Source organism: Zootermopsis nevadensis, unplaced genomic scaffold (genome assembly GCF_977971745.1).
Source record: "Zootermopsis nevadensis isolate Lab colony 2312 unplaced genomic scaffold, Znev_1.0 Znev_ptg000028l, whole genome shotgun sequence".
NCBI lineage: Eukaryota > Metazoa > Arthropoda > Insecta > Blattodea > Termopsidae > Zootermopsis > Zootermopsis nevadensis.
Window position 1 is genome coordinate 22,411,857 of NW_028259160.1, and position 16,278 is coordinate 22,428,134.

Here is a 16,278-nt window from a genome sequence, read left to right on the forward strand (position 1 = left end):
GATGGTGGCAGGAACTTGAATCCTGGACATGTAAAACAGAAAGCAAAATCTTGATTTAGAGGCCGAGCGAGAAGTGGTGTCACCTGCGCAAAGGACTGATTTTTGTCGTAAGAGATGGACTCGTCCAAAGCACACGCTAGAGGGGTGTCAGCTTCAGTTGGTTTGTAGCTCTAGCTGTGTTTACATCGGTGCGACCCCCACTACTACTCAACTCCCCTCTCCCGGCTTACACACCGCGTATTTAGAAGCCACCATTACTCGCGTGAACGATAACACTATTAAAATTTGTTATTAATCTACATAACTTTCAAGTGTCAAATGAAAAGTTTATTTGTATCTAAATTCCACTTTTTTAGCTGAGGTATCGGATTTGGTAAATTGGAGTTGGCTCAGGATCGTGTCTGGTGGTGGGCTTTGGTGTTGTCGGTGTTGGACTTGTGGGTTCTGCTACCAGGGATTTTAACTGATTATTTAGAAACCATAGTGGAAAAATCAAAGAAAAATCTAAACCTCATTCCGCATGTCATTACTATGATTCCCTTGAGTATACACGACTGCTTGCAGCTCGATTTTAATTAATGCGTACAGCGTATATGAGAGAATTATGTAATATATTTTAGCACTGTCTGTGAAAGTTGATTGTGATAATCCTTTCTGTGAAATTCTCTATGAATGTGTGGATCTTAAAGATGTCACCTGTTTCTAATTTCTAATCAAAAATACTAGTCAAATGAAATGAATATGTATGTACACTGTTATTTTAATTTATATTCAAAGTGATGACACTGTGCAACAAATTTTGGGTAATTTCTTGTTATGGGCATGAAAGTAAGTTTACTTCATAGATTTTGGGGTGCTAAACATGGAAATAGTGGTCAAATTGACAGATTGGCTCTTGTTTTAAAAAAAAAACTAGTTTGTCATATTTATACAGGATATTTTTTAGTTATATGGCAGTAAGATATAGCTACGAATATACCTTTGTCAAACACGGCTCCTTTCGCTTGTATTTAGCTACTAGAGCACCCCTTTTCAGCATCCAAAAAAGAAAGGCTAACATGGCAGCACTCCATTTGCTTTTGTTTCTTTGCTCCATCGCTGAGATGTCTTGATGGAAGCGCTCACCATGTTCGTCGCTGACAGCACCACAGTTTGACAGGAAGAAATCCATGTGTGAGTGCAAGAAATGCATCTTAAATGACACGTTACACCCCAGTTTTCCAGAAGATGTCAATGAGTTCACCTTCTGTTTGATATAATTTACCACAAACTTTATTTTGAGTACGAAATGTCACTTTCACAGAATAATCTAGAAGATTCCACTGTTCTAGCCTCGGGGCCAAAGGCTCTGCCTTATTCTTCGGCAGTTCGGGATACCTGATGAGGTCATCAAGTTCACTTTCTGTGCTGTAATTCTTCGTGTATATAAGCTCAACATGATCATCATCAGTGTCTTCATCTTCATCAGAGTCTACAGAAAATCTTTCTGGTGGTTCAGGAATAGGTGAGACACAGGACGAATTGCAGATGGTATATTTGGGTACGTCACTGTCCACTTTTTATTCATTGTCACCCCTTTTCGAATACGAGGCACCGTACAGAAGTAACAGTCTGTGATGTGATTTGGTGGCTCCCTCCATACCATGGGCACTGCGAAAGACACAGAACGTCCCTTTCGATTCACCAACGCATTGAGGTTTGATGAGCAAGTAGTGCAGCATACGTGTGGAGACCAGTTCTTGTCCTGGTCGCCTACTTTACACCCAAAGTACAATTCGTAAGCCCTTTTTGTGTCTTGAGTTAACGTACACTTTCTTGAAGCAGACGTAACAGAAGTTATCCGGACTATTCACACAATTACGGGGCATATTCATCGTACACGATACAAATACTGAGCAAGAAGTAGGAATCTCACAGAGAACCGTTAACTGAGAATAAGTCACCCAGTACCTGGCCGGATTCGAGGAATACTGCAAGAGTTGAAGATGCATTTGAGGCGGCAACAACTTATCACATAATGAAGAGTAACTCGCTAATATGAGACCCAAATCGTAATTCGAAAACAGGAGTCAATCAACAAATTTTAATGTGATTTTCGTGTTCAGCAGCCTAAAATTAGTCAAGATCGGTTAGTTTCGTTTACATAACATTTTACGTGTTAACCAGTGTTATCAGAAGATAACATTTACTCATGAAAATTTTTATGTTGTAATTTTACATTTTAAGTCTGTATAACAAGAAAGAGAGATGATGTACTTTTAGCTTAGTACGGTTCGCACCCAGGCAACTGTGCTGTGATTGCCAGGTGTTAACATGTTAATTGTGTTGCTTGTACTGTGTTATTTGTTTATTGAAATAAACGTTGATACATCACAGGTGGCGTTGATGTAGAGAATAGAGTAACTTTCTCCGTCTGTTTTAAGGCATATTTATTGATAATGTGTGATAACCTAATTTGGTCTAGTGTACTTGTCTGCTACAAAAAGAACTGTTTTGTAATGAAATTTGATATTTTGAGTTTGTACTAAAATACACTGATGAAACCCATTAAAGCTTAGTGTGGCCATATTGTCACACTGTGCACATGCATTTTAAACCACAAGAAAACTTCCTTTAAGAAGCCAGATTGAACATTGTGAGGATCTCCTGACATGCAGGAAATTTGACGAATAATATTTTGTGGAGCAGTAATCAGTGTGATCTCCAGAAGGTAAGATACAGTCTTGTAAGTACTGTTGTTGATATGCATTTCCTACTTCTGATTTTCATAAAAAATGATTCAGCGTACAGTACAAAGAAAGAACGGACATTTAAATTCTCTACTACTGTGAGTAAAAATCATGTACTATGATATGTTGCCGTCTAAGTGGCCGCGCGGTCTGAGGCGTGGGCCCTGTGCCGCTTGGTCGCTGGGACCGTGGGTTCGAATCTCACTCGAGCCATGGATGTCTGTCTGCATTTTTCTGTGTCGTGCTGTCCTGTGTACAGGTAGAGGCCTTGCGACGGGCCGATCCCTCGTCCAAGGAATCCTACCGAATGTCTAATAGATCAAAGCCAAACGAAAAGTTGGGGACCCGCAGAGTTCAGAACGGATCGTCCAAGTATCAAGTATAATCTGTTACCATATGATCATACTAGGCTTCCACAGCTGAAGATTTTGCTTGGGAATTTGTTCCTGCAATTTTCAGGAGTATGCAGCATGTATGATCTGAAGCTTTCATGACGACCAAGTACACTGAGGATGAGGACAAAGATGGTTCCTTGCGTTCCAACCTGCTGACACAGCTGGTAGCCCAAGAAGAATTCATTGTATACAGAGTACTTCTAGAACTGTAAACACCACATATTTCTTTCAGATGAAGATAATGGTGGGATGACAGACAATATGAGTGCACGAGAACTTAATGCTGTTTCTGAGACTGTGTTCACTGGTGGGTGTGATGAAGACTTATGACTCACTTAAAAGAGAAGCCCTTTACAATATTTTGCTTGAATTTGGTGTACCTAAAAGCTCATCAGGCTAATTAAAATGCGTATAAGTGAAACCTTCAGCAAAATTTGTGTAAGCAAACATTTGTATGATATATTCCCTGTTCAAAATTGCCTGAAACGGAGATGCTCTGCTGTCAGTGGGACACATCAGCTTTTGTTCTCTGCCGATGATATTAATCTGTTGAACGACAATGTAAATACTTTAAAAGTGAACACAGAAACACTCTTAAGGGCTAGTATGGATGTTGATCTAGAAATAAATGCAGAAAGGCAAAGTACATGATCTTGGCTTGGAATCAGAATTAGGGACGTAACCTAAATGTAAAGAATCGTTCAAAAATGTGACAGAATTCAAGTACTTGGGGATGACACTCATAAGTCAGAATGACATTCATGATGACATTAAGAACAGATTAAATTCAGGGAATGTTTGCTATCATTCAGTCCAAAATTATTTGTCCTCCCATCTCACTTAAGACGAACTAAAGGTTTAAATATACAAAAGTGTAATTTTGCCAGTTGTACTGTATGGGTGTGAAACTTAGTTGCTCCTTTTGAAGGAGGAACATAGATTGAGGGTGTAAGAGTTCAGAGTGTTGAGGAAGATATTTGGACCTAGAAGGGAGGAAGACGAATCATGGAGAAAATTACATAATGAAATTCACAGCCTGTACTCCTCACCTGATATTTTGAGGGTGATTAAATCCAAAATGAGGTGGGCGACACATGTGGCACGCATTGAGGGGGAGGGTTCTTTACAAGGTATTGGTTGGTAGGCCTGAAGGGAATAGACCGCTGGGTAGGATAACGTTAAGACGGATCTTAGGGAGACAGGAATCGATGGAGTGAATTGGATGCAGGTAGCTCAGGATAGAACCAGTTGGCGGGCTTTTGTGAACATGGTGATGAACCTCCGGACTCCATGAATAAAATGGGCTATTTTTTGACAAGCCGTGTATCACTTTTAAAAGAATATATATTACACGTCCTATTGACACAACTAACTTTTGGATCCGTGGAACGTAACAAAGATGTATGTATGAATCACAAATAATACAAACGGAAAGTTCTAGATGACCTACGAGTCTCCGGAATAGTTATACTGTTCAGCGTTAGATGGCAGTAAAATATGTGACGCCATGACCATGTTGGTCTAGAATTAACTAATGGAGTGCAGTATGCATGATATTTATTCGAGCAGAAGACAAGTATCTCGTGCCGAAGAATGAAATAGCTGTTTGCATATTCATCGATTGCTTATTCACTGAAGATCGTTACCTGTTCCAGTATTCTTTCCTTTTCGTGAGTTTGGCCATTTTGTGGCATCGAGTCAAAGCACAGAGAGTGTAGTGGGATTAAGGTTATTTGCGAATGATCTGTGCTTGAAAGTTCTCCATAGTTGTTGTGGACATCGGCGAATGCAGGTAATTTTTATTTTGGCAGGGTAGATCTGGTTCGAGGTCTACGACATGAATTTTGAATTGCTTTGATTGATTTTTTTATGGTGTGGGGATATGTTCTGTTTTTGGTGATGCTCGACCCCCTTGGAGATTCTGGGGCTGGCCCAGATAAAATGGCGTAAACGACTGAGGCGAACATTGGGTACATATGAGTTAGTTTAATAATTTGCAAATCAGGGAAAGTGAGTGTATTTGTGAGACGTTTATCGGCAGGATATGGGCCGTGAGATGCGAGAGGCAGGGTAGCAACACTGTCTGCAAGTGATGATGGCGAGTGTAAGGTAGGAGCTTTCTCTAAGCACATAAACAAAAGTACAGGTTGAATTACCCGTAGTGGCTGGTGAACATGTAACAGAGCTTCTATACCACTTCATTCCCCCATCATCTTCTGCAATTTCTCTCTCTTCCTCACTACTGCTACAACTGATGTCATCACTCGTTTTGTAGGTTAACTACAATTTCTTTTGAAATGTCATTGATAATATGCTCCAGCTGCAGGTAATTCTATTTACACCAGTGGGCACTGTTGCACCTTAAGCACCATTCTTCCTTTGTGATGATATCCAGCTCTTCGTTGGCCAGTTTCATAGCATCATCTAGACGGAAACTGATATTCTTTTTGGCGACATATTCTTTGACCGATGTCTGTATTAGTTCGGTTGGATTAAGATCAGGGTGATACAGCAGCATGTGGACAGAGTGGCCATGTTAAGCAAGCATAGCATCAATTTTGAATGTTTTGAATTGTAGCTTATGTAGGTTGATTAAATAATACAATTTTCCCTTACACATTCAGTCACTAAAAGAAATGCCACGATCTGAAAACCAGTTGATCATAGTGCTTTTTTGAGATGAAGAAGTTGGAGCCGGATTGAGGTGTACATTGTGGTAAGCTGTGTTGTCCAGCACATATACTGAATGTTGCAGAAGGTTTGGAAGTAACTTCATTTTGAACCACCTTTTATAGTTATCAAAATTAATTTTGTGGTGATTATCTCCAGATTTTGTCCCCAATTTAAACATTAGCAAAACATTCAGAATGAAACCATTTTCACTTTCAGCATGTGTGCACTACATTCACGTTCTGCACTCCAACCTTTCACCACAGCAGCAATGTCTAATACATCACATTCTAGCACTGCACTCTGTGTATCTCTGGAAATAGCATTACATTAACTTTTAAAGAAGCCTAATATAAGCTCTGTAATATCTACAGTTTAAAAGTTATGGTAATTTTTAGTGGAGACTGCATGTAAAAAAAAAGGTTTATGAACTTTGCTCCCCAGCACAGAAACTGCGTTGGATTGGATGCAAAATGTTTGCAAGAATATAATTTTTAATGAGTCTACAATTTTACCAACTTTTATTGGAATCTTAAGTTGAGGAATGTGATGATTTGGCATAGAATGACTCATGCATACTCAAAAGATGTGCCAGCCCTTGATCCATCCCAGTATGGCTTCTTACAGTACCTAGCATCTCGTCTCAGAAACAAATATGTCATTCCTCGCATGTCTTGTGCCCTCTACATTTCAGGCAACTTCCGCAACGCAAAAGCAGTCATGAGCATCAAACAGCTGTCGTTACCAAAGCAGTTGCTGCTGCATTCCCTAGCTACAAGAGTGCCTAGAATTATGTTACAGCGAGTTGATGAAATATCTCCTGTACTTAAAAAAAGAACGGTGAGTTCTGTTCATTTTCATATACTGTGAAACACGTTGCCTTTTTTTTTTTTTAAGTTTTAACATTTCTTGTGTATTTGGATCCTGTTAAAAGTACACTCTCAACTTTTCTGCAGATATGAAAAACTTAAAACAGTTTTGATGTATTTTTAAAGAAAAATCTTCTACTGAGTCTAAAATAATTACTTATGAGGTCACACAAAATTGACTGTTTAACACAGAGACAACATGTATTTACATAACACATTTTTGACCAGTGCTTACGACGTTTTGGACCCTTGGCGGTTTAAGCGGATGAAGTCCTCTGTAATGCAGGTATTACTTTTAATTAATCACATGTCTAACATTTAACCACATTGCACCTAATTTTTTTGTGTGTGTGTTTTTTACATGTATCAAATTATGTAACTTATTTGCTAGCCCATGTTCTGTGAATAAATGTAAGAACAGAGTTCAGTTCTGAAGAAAGTTACTTAATTTTTGTTGTACTTACAACGTGAGCCACAGTAGGTCAGTCAGCATAGTGACTTATTATGGACTGGATGACCAGGGTTTGATCCCCGACGGGGGCAGAGGATTCTTCCTCTCCCCTCTGGGGCCCACCCAGCCTCCTGTCCAATGGGTACCAGCAGCCTTCCTCGGGGTTGTAAAGCAGGGCCTGGGTGTGACACTGACCACTCAAACGCGTACATGGAATGTAGTAGGACGCCTTTACTTCTTTTGTTCTTTACTACTTACGACAGATTTAATAATGGCCATTTCACATAGCCAGTTATCTGTTTTTTTATTACAGTAGACGCACTACACAACATTGGCCATTATGGATAATAATAAATGTTAATTTTTGTAATTCTCATAATAAAATAAATAAATGAGGTAGGTGAAAAGTACTTGTAAAATTTTAATCAGAAAACGTGGTATTCCTAAGGTGCTGGCTGATGAACATTTTGATTTCATGAAAGTTGCAAGTCTCTTGACTAGCCAAGTGAATGTTGCTTCTCATAATGGACTCCGTTACATGGTGCGTTGTTGGTGCTAATTTTACACTCATGTTTATTTGACTTAAAACTGATTAGAAGATGGCTGTCTTCTGGGTCGTTGCACCGTGTAGTCTGCAACAACCCAGAAGTCAGCCATCTTTATCCTCGCCGCGGAGAAACCCTCAAATCCTACCTAAAATACTGATTACTTTATACACATTTGTTACTCACTATGAATTTCACAATCATAATCGACTACTGCATCTTAACTTCTAATATACATCACGTGAGACATGTTCATATGCATCTCGTTTTTGTGAAAACTTACTGTCTATTTTCTGTTTCATTTTACTGTTTTGCAGATAATTATGGGCGAAGAAATGGATATTCCGCCAAGATCCCAGGTTCGAGTAAGTAGTGAAACAACGAAAAATGACTGTGCATACAAAAAGAATATAAGTGTGGAACAATATTCTTGTGAAAATTCATCTGCCAAGTACGTTAATTTAGGGGGTTGTAGAAATAAGCGTTTGAGAAAAGATCGCTACGTGTGTAAAGTGTGCACGAAGTCATTTAAATGGTCGATCCTCCTGAACAGACACATAAAGGATCACACTGCACCTTATATGTGCCCACAGTGTTTGAAAGCATTCAGTCTGTATTCTGATCTCAAGAATCATCAGTGCGTACCTGCTTGTAATTTTTCATGCGGTGGTTGTAACACAACGTTTGCACACGAGAATAATCTACAGAAACATCAATTCCTTAAGCATGTTACAAACAAAACCAATTCTTGCAATATATATAAGAAGCTAGTCGGAGAGAATACGTAGTCATCTTCACATTTATCAGTGCTTGTATGCCTGCAATATTTGTAAGAAATCATTCAGTTTGTTGCATCAACGCATAAATAACGGAGAAGGACCCTAGTCCTGTAATTACTGTATGATGACGTTTACCTTAAAGAGAAATATGCTAGTGCATAATTTGAGTCAGCATTTATAATACAATAAAGTCCTCATTATCCAGACTATCGATGGGGATGAAATACAAATAATGGATAATTGAAAATACATATTTTTTGGTACATTCATATTTATGTGAACTTTTTATGTTCCTCCTTACAGCAGTACAGATTTCACTTTCATCTTCTCTCGCATCTTCTCCCTTTTTTCACAGCAGCGTTGATAATGTCTGTCTGTTATGTGTTGGAAGTCCGTTTCACATTCATCATTGTAGCCATTCTTCAACATCTGTTCATTGATGTTTTTAAAACTTATCATACCTCTATAATTTCATGAAGTCATCGTCATTGGTAAGAAATCTGAAAAGCTCAGCCCGGTGGTGTCGTTTCATGGACATCCTTACCCCACAACATTTGGCAAATTCTGTTGCCAGTTCTCCACTCTCAAATTGTTTAAGAGACTTGAGCTTCTGTTTTACTGTCAGAAAATTAATTGTCCTTTGATTTTCGGCCAGTTTACTTCAGATCCGCAATTCTTAAGTTTCATTTTCACATGATGCACAGTACAACATAATGAACTTTCTCTAAGACAGTTGAAGCACGCGTATCATCCGGTGTCCACCATCGTGACCATTGGAATGGAAGTCTGTACGCCACGACTGATACAAACCAAAAAAAGATGTTAAAAACATTGTTTATATGTGTCTGCATTCATATGAAGAAAAACTTGCATGAATAATTTGAAAACTGAATAATCTTGTTCACAGTGTACTGACACGTTCTTTTTGGTGGCAAGTTCTCCGGTTTGGCTAGTCGTGTACCACCACAACGCTGTAGTCGTAAGAGTCTGAAAGAAATATTTCACTGTACAACAACGGAGGCATGTTATTATTATTGTTTTAATTTGTATGATTAAACTGCCTTAGCACTGTGGTCCAATTTTTTAGGAGGATTTACTAATACTGCTTCTCTGCATAGTTTGAAATATATGTCGTGTGAAAACTATGACATTTGACGACATCTCTTCTATGGCTCTCCGGAACGTATCCTGTATTGGTCGAGGGGGAGAGGTCAGACTAAGACAGGTACCCTGGTCCTCCAGGTTGGGGGTTGGTCGCAAGGCTAACAACCTTGCACCGTAAAAAGGAAGATGTCTCAAAACCTCAATCAAAGCCTCGGACAGACGGACCTAACAGAGGACCGAATGGAAGAGGAGAATTGAGGAGGCCGTGGGCCATAAAATATTCTTGCAGCAATAATATAAGTTGTTTGTGATGAAACTATAAACTTTCATAGGCATTTAATGAATTAATTAAAAGTGGAAAACAGTACTCTTACATTGTTGAGAGATAAGCTGTATAAATGAGAGGTAGTAACTCGGACATATCAAGAAAGTCACAGATCTTGGACATGTAACGTGTATTAAGAACTTGGCTAAATGTACGCTTGGAAAATCGTTCTCGTGAGATCCTTTCAGAGGCATAAAATATGTTGCAAAGCGAAATCTAAATTATCATCCTATGTCCTTAAAGTATCTTTGGTGAGGTTGTTTCCGAAAACATTAATTTTCTTTAAAGGAGTTTGTTCGGTTAGACATGTTTTAAGTGAAATACATTCATGTATTTATGGTCTTACCCTCTTGCACGGAATGGGTCCTGTATTACAAAATCTTTGTGAGGAAAGTGTTAATGTTTGTATTATAAGTTAGCCAACATGTGCAAGCAACAGATATTTTTACAAGAATTTTAGCCTCTACAGTAGATGCTTTTCAACTTCAATGAGTCCAGATTTTTTCTTCTGTGTCTAACAGTGGTCTCCAGACATTTTTGGCTGTGCATCCATGCTTACTAAAGAATGTAGCACACACCTCTGGAATAAATAAATAAATATTTTTGTGTAATTTTTATTATTTATTTATGCATAATTTACATGGTATGCATTTATATCTAGCATCGCATCATAAAATCACGTATACAATTCAATAATAATATGGAAAATATTGCAATGGGTATCGTTAACCGTCGGCTTTCAGGTTCCATAAAAGAAAATGTATTCCAGCGTTTATAACACTTTTTGCTATAGATGATTCTAATGTGACAGAAGAGTTATTTCATGATTAAAGTTTACGGAGGGAGAGAAAGGAGTAAGGTGACGAATGATGGCAGCCAAGTCTTGCATGCTTCTACGCGTCTACTATCCAATACCCTTGTGAGCTAATCGGCTTCAGAAAATTGATGTATAAAGTATTCAGTTACTACAGGTGTGAAGCAGACACCATTTGCATCTCTCTCTTTGCCAACCACCTTTGTTTGTATCAGTCACTTCAGCTTCAGAAAATGCGTGTGATACTAAATATGCGTTGGAAATTTATGAGGTGGTCTGCAGGGGAGTTACAGACCTCGTGCTCACTTCGAGGTCTTATCAAAAACGCAACGTTACACAGTGCAAGGTACGGAAAGCGTGCCTGTACGCACTGCCAGTGTTATACTGTTCCTGAAAAGTTCTGTTTTTACTTGTATCATATACAGTATGTAATTTGTATCTGTTCTGAATTAAAGCGTTCGGCATGTTTGCGTCCTTTACTCTGCAAACGCAAAATGTCGTGTTCCTGGAACAAACAACAATCCGGCTTCAGTTTAATGTAAGTTTATAATCTCTGCCATTATGTTTAATGAATATTGGAATACGTACGTAGACTGACTCGCATTGCAATGCGAGTAGATTCGCTACTTGTTTGAAAAGTTTGAATTAATTGAAGTGTGAAGGCGGTAGATGCTTTTGTATTACGATGACCGTGTTATGGGCTATAACACCACGTAGTCTAGTAGAAGTTTTTCAACATTTCAGCGGTCCATGCTGGCTTTGTCATCCGGATGATGGAGGCAGCAAGGACTTCTAAAACGTTTGTAAGTTTATATCAGACTACAAGGCATTACAACCCAGAAGAGTGCCATATTTGTATTCACTGCAGTGAAAACCTCATCCTACTTCTTTTTTTTATTTTTTGACAAGATAATTGTGAACACTTCCAATTTGCAGTTTTCTGTGTTGTGTGTTTCTATATGTAAAGTTGACAGCTACTGAGTTCATCAAGAAATTCCCCACCTTTATGGAACTTGAAAGTTCATTATGAGGCCGTTTGATCATGGCTATTTTTATCGATAGTAAATTATTATTCATTCTTCAGATGTCACACTTTGTAGCTTTAAAAGAATCACACATTATTTATGTAAGATTTGAGGTTTTCACAGCGGTGAGTATGAAGATTTCTGTCTTCTGGGTTGTTTCGGAGGTCGTACTACACGGCGCAATAACCCAGAAGACAGAAATGTTCATACATAATTTAATATATAGCTATTGTTCAGTGCAAGTATATTTATATTTTTTACTGAAAAATTCTCACTGTTCATCCAGTGATATTTGTAATTTAAAAGTGTGGGATGTATTTTTAGTTTGTCCTTGCATATTTGAAAGGAAACATGGAATCTACTGTTACTTTCTCTTTCATGCAGGAATGTTATTAAACCTTTAACTGTTGACGATTTAAACCCCCCCATTATGTCCATACAGTACCCAATGCACCTTTAATGTGCCCCTTTAGTTTCCTAAAAGTTTGTGGTTTCAGAAAAATAATTATATCCCTTGTCAATTTTTAAGTTTTTTTGATGCTGCAAGAAGCATATTAAAGAAGATATGACATCCCACATATTTCTGAAAGAGTGAAGCTTTTGTATGCATATGTGATGTATAAAACAATAAATCAAATTTAAATATTTTCCCACAGATTTACTGTGTTGTTTATGTATGTAATCACCCACTTAGTGTTAACGTACAATCGCTTGATTACCAAATGTAGGGAAATGTTTTGTCCTGGCAGCAGAGTAACTGGACGAGAGGCCTGTGATTTGAAAAGTCAAGCAGAACGGGACCAAACGGGCCAGATTTGGTATCAGAACATTTGACTTACATGAATGAACTAGGGTTTTCTGGTTGTATAGTGATGCACCTTATTGACCCATTAATGGATGAGGGCAGAACTGTGTATCTCGACGATTGGTACATTTCATCCAGACTTTGCACTTAATTCCACAAGAGGGGCAAAAATGATTCTGGAAGTGTCCGAGAAAATTACGTTTGTCTTCCGAAGGATGCAGATAAGAATGCCCTGAAGAGCAGAAATGTAAGTGCGCCATCTACGGATGGAATGACAGACGTTGGTTTCTGTTCTGTCCAATTGCCGTGACAGGTTAGACATCGTTGACTCGGGTCCACAGGACATAAATACAAACACGCTGAATTTCAAACCGGACATTATAACACGAATACAGTCAGTACGTCGGGTGTGTTGATTTGGTTGACAGAGTTACGCAAGCATGCCCATACATGCGCAAGACAAAAACAAAATGGTACGAAAATCTGTTTTTGCGCATGCTATAAATTACCATACAAAACAGCGTTGTAATCTGGAGAACCCTGTATCCACGAGGGGAAGAAATACCTTTCTGTACTTGAAGACTCAGAATCGTCCACAGTTTGATTAGCACCGTGTGCTACGCTCTTTTCATTCTGATGGCAAGAAATCAACCTTTCGTTTCAAAGAAAGACATTCCGTAAAGCACGTCCCACCAACATAAAAAAAGGAAGCCAGTCGATCCGCCGTCTCGAAGGGCAAGGAAGTTTGACAGGAAGTGCTACGGATATGTGCAGTGCGGAGATGTTGTGTCGTGTTCTGAGTCCTGTTTCAAGATTTATCGTACACGCTGCAACTTCTAGAGGTAAGATAATGAAGTCTAGAATATTACTAATAACAAAATCTATTTAACCATCGCCAAAAGAATATTACTTCATCGAGTAATGTTCTTGGGAATTCTCTGCAAGTAACCTGTGGTGAACACTTTCGCGCAGCGGAAATTCTCCGTTAACAACCAATATGAACGGGTTCGGCTGATATAATATTTCACGATTGTAAAAAGATCTAAGTATTATATATTTCAGAGTTAGATGGTTCAGTTGTACAAGATCATTATCAGGTTTTATGGATGTTTTTATCTGAAGCAAATGTTAACTCATATGAAATACATTGGGGTTAAAATTACCTAAGATGTTTGGTTTGTCTAGATTAATTATCTTCACTGGGGTTCGAACCTTGGGTAGTTTTTGGGAAGTTGTAATCTTTGTTCCTGTAATTGCATCATGAAGCAAGTAACTTTGGTCTTGTGACCATTGTTCTGCCATGCTTATTTTCAGAGCTACAGAAACCATCTTCACTGGGACTCGAAACCAGGACACTTTTTTGGGGGGCAGTGGCCTTCGTTCCCACAACCTTGTCACCAAAAGAAATAACTTTGGTCTTGGTGCAATTCTTATATCTTGTTTAGTTTCTGACCCACAGAAAGCATCTACATTGGGGAAAATATCCAGAAGTTTTCCTGACTGAGGTTGTCATGATTTTCGAAAGTCCTTCCAGGGATAGAATGATGAAATAGGCGACAGCAGTCCCATGCCATATCCTATTCACCATTCACAATAATTTTGTTTCATTCAACATGAAAGATACCGAAACCTCCGCGTTTGTCAATGTTAATCGTGAAGAACCACACACACACACACACACATACAGCGGGATGGGGGGCATGACATTAGTCAGGGCAGACATAATGGACATAATAGGTATGGTTTTACAGTCAGTAGGCAAACCACTACATTACACTGGAAAGTCCTTAACACGGTCCGTAAGGCAAACCATAGAGTTGAGAATCCCTTAACAACATTACCATGGCATCGTTATAACTATTTAATCACAAGTGTGACACATCAGATATTATTTTTTACTGCAAATTTCTCATTTGTGATACATCATTAGACATGAGTAATAACTATTGGGTGTACTGCCAGCTAACCTGCTAATTATATAGCAGTACTCACTAGACATAGGAGAGACTGTAATCATATCTGGTTCCTTGTAAAGGCACGTGTTATTCTGAGCTAAAGAATTGCTGCCATCATTAAAGTGTTCTTGAGAACAAAATAAGTTAGCCATGGGCCAGTTGATTTATGATGCTATATGCATTATGGGAGTTATGTAATATCAAATTATGTGAGATGGTGAATGATTATTACCTGGGGAGGATAAGGGAGAATTTGTCAGCGTGCAATCTTTGGAGGTGAGTGTCACTGCTGTCAATTAATGAAGGGTCCTGAAATTTTTAAACTTCCCCACTTTTTTTAGGTTATTTTTCTCTGTACATTGGTGCCATAATAATGTATCTTCAATCTTCTGGATTTAAAGTTATATCTGAACACAATTTATTGTATTAAATTTCATATATATAAGACTATACATTACAGTTGGATCTATGCGTGAACATGATGTCATGAATATGGTACGTTATAGTGAAACAAACACAGATATTTCAAGAAGTCCACCATGACACATGTAAGAAACTTGTACACTGACTTACGAATGAAGATACAGTTGACTCCTAGTTATCTTCAGTAAATATAGAGGACAGATTTATTTATTACTCAAAGCAGATGATATCATGTACATGATTTTCTATACATATTTCATTCTTATTAATATTTTGGATCTACAGAACATTTCCCTACAAAGTAGATTATTCTAAAGTTACAAATAGAGTAAACCTTCAGTCTGTTTAAGAGTAGTTGAACGTTTTCGCAGGATTAATGCTGTTTTGTCAGTCTCAGGCTTGTCCTTATAACCTCTAACCAGAGGTCATACAGCCAACTTCAAACCACTGTTCCTGATGCTGATATTTTAGAAACTGCCCACATGCTTCAGTATGTTACCAAATTTAGGTGCATAAATTGTTTCCTCATCAGAACACTAGCATTCATCGATGTCTGTTCATTACGTCCTCAAAACCAATTCTTTTATTTAATAATAAGTATTTTTCAGAGCTTCATATTTTAGTCTCTAGATGTTATATCTGAAGCAAATTTAAACATAAAATAAATCCACCATGTTTAAAATTACCTAAAATATTTGGTTTGTACAAATTATATTGTATTGGAAAACTACTAGTTAAAATATCAGTGTTTTTGATCAATAAAAATTGTGTTAATAATGGCTCAAAATCAAGTTTTTAAAGATATGTGAGTTATAGAGATTAAAATATTTACTAGAGCAGGGGTAAAATAAAGAATAAATGAAAATACATAACAGTGTTTGCCTTTTATGCTGTTACTGTTTGAGTCACTTTTCCATGTGGGTATTGTGTCCTCCATAAGCTAGTAGTAGTTGTCCTGTCTGCAAGTCTGACATTGCAGTTGACAGACAGGGCAGTGTTCATTTATCATTCTGATTTACGAATATCTGACATTTGTCTGAGTCCTGATGAAGATTTCTGTAGCAAAGCAAAGTAGAAGAACAGAACTAAGCATTTGTATAAGTTCCCTGAAGTAGCGCTTGGAGCACTCTGCTACTCCATTTTATATTGCCAAGACTGACAAATTCAAACAGAAAGAGAAAATGCAAAAGACTCTTTTTAATCTCTATACCTGAATAATGATGGATTATGAACAAGAAGAATGCTGGTCTCAAAAGTGCAGTGTGTGGAACGAGGCATTTTCGGGAAGTGGGATCCTGTCAAGTTACTTTTTCACTTAGGAGAGAAGCCATCCATATGTGTCGTATGAAAATAATTTCTCAGACGAGTCCCATTTTGTTGAACATGTTT

The 16,278-nt window shown here is 38.0% G+C and overlaps 1 protein-coding gene and 1 long non-coding RNA gene across 7 annotated transcripts in view; both read left to right on the forward strand.

Moving 5' to 3' along the window:
• Positions 1 to 2,379, forward strand: part of Fer2 (basic helix-loop-helix domain-containing Fer2) — a 28,307-nt gene extending 25,928 nt beyond the window's left edge. For all 6 annotated transcript variants that reach the window (XR_002543664.2, XM_087357279.1, XM_022067975.2 and 3 more), the window contains one exon: positions 1,104 to 2,379. The gene's annotated coding sequence lies outside the window, so the exon portion shown is untranslated. The remainder of the gene's footprint in view (positions 1 to 1,103) is intronic.
• Positions 2,380 to 4,662: 2,283 nt separating this feature from the next.
• LOC110831702 (uncharacterized) lies at positions 4,663 to 12,363 on the forward strand. The gene is made up of 3 exons (XR_002543671.2): positions 4,663 to 4,916; positions 6,489 to 6,634; positions 7,977 to 12,363. It is a non-coding gene; the product is annotated as an uncharacterized LOC110831702 (long non-coding RNA).
• The last annotated feature ends 3,915 nt before the right edge of the window (positions 12,364 to 16,278 follow it).